The sequence below is a fragment of the Tribolium madens genome, unplaced genomic scaffold (genome assembly GCF_015345945.1).
Source record: "Tribolium madens isolate multiple individuals breed KSU strain unplaced genomic scaffold, Tmad_KSU_1.1 Scaffold_97;HRSCAF=244;Tcas5.2_LG3a, whole genome shotgun sequence".
Classification (NCBI taxonomy): domain Eukaryota; kingdom Metazoa; phylum Arthropoda; class Insecta; order Coleoptera; family Tenebrionidae; genus Tribolium; species Tribolium madens.
In genome coordinates, this window is record NW_025401069.1 from 13,515,130 (window position 1) to 13,516,363 (window position 1,234).

The 1,234-nt window shown below is 35.3% G+C and overlaps 1 protein-coding gene across 1 annotated transcript in view; it reads right to left on the minus strand.

Annotated features, from left to right (window-relative positions):
* The window catches only part of LOC123014401 (zinc finger protein 768-like), a 66,632-nt gene extending 65,836 nt beyond the window's left edge, over positions 1-796 (minus strand). Inside the window, exon 1 of the mRNA XM_044413493.1 lies at positions 645-796. The gene's annotated coding sequence lies outside the window, so the exon portion shown is untranslated. The remainder of the gene's footprint in view (positions 1-644) is intronic.
* Positions 797-1,234: the final 438 nt, after the last annotated feature.

Consider the following 1,234-nt stretch of genomic DNA (forward strand, 5'->3'; position numbering starts at 1 on the left):
TTAATTTTAATGCCAATGCTTTGGTTCTTCTAAAATACATTTCTCTTGCTCCAGAATTAGAATAAAAAATATCAATATTAATTTTTATTGAGTTTTTCACTAAGGACCAGTTGAAAAATACAATTTTTTTCTTTTCTACTTTGACTTTAGTTGTTCTAAAACATATTAAATCTCTCAATTGTCGCAAATTTAACCAAATCGATAACTTTGAACTGCGTATTAGCCCCAAGAAAGCGCATTTTTGCCCTCATGACGTGCATCTCTATAATTAATTCAATGTTTACACTCGAAGTAATAACAGTTGGTAAAATGTTGTATTGTCTATTCGATATTGCGCGTATCTAATTACAAGGATTTAAAAACCGACATTTCCACCGTATTTATTTCCTCTTCTATCCATTTTACAATCTTTGAATAAAAAGCAATTTCATTATATATAATATAATAATATCGAGCATGATTTAAGCAAGTCATGTCGAATTCTTCTCACTGTGTCAATGATCTCGAGATAGGATCAAGCTACCGGTCCTTTGATTGTTTTAAAGCACTTGTTTTTCCATGACACACTAAGACACACAGGTGGTCGTTTGATCGCGGAACCCAATTAATGATTATGGTACCACCACCGCCTACTTGGTACTCACCAGAAACGTGTCACCACAATCCAATGAACCAAAATAACCCAAAAATAAAAATAAGAAAAAAGTCACAAATGTCAGTCACATCACACAAGCAAGCACAATTCGCGTCGTATGAAGAAAGAGAAATGGTTCCGTGTGAGGCTTGCGTCCTCACTGTCGGGTTCCGACTGATGTTTGGGAACGATCAAAGCACCCACTTGGAGTGGTGGCCGAGTAAGCGTCGGTGATTCGTTACTCGCAGATCTGCCTCCAACGGGTGTCTTTCGCCCCACCACCCACTGAGGAAGAAGAGGCAATTGCACTCAGTTTTCAAGCGATTTGCAAACAGGAGCTGCGATTTTTCGTTGGAGAAAAAAATAACACTTTGAGGCTCAAAGTGACACAGGAGGTACTGGTTTTTCAAATATTCACAAATTTCTTCGAATATCAAATTTTAAGAAATGTTTTTGTGGACCAAAGGAAAGTGAAGTAAAGTGTAGAAGTAATACACACATAAAAAGTCTGAAAATTCACTTTTACTCCTATAATAATATAATATACCTACTATTATTTGAAGATTAAAGTTAAAATAATACCAAAACAATAGTATAAAA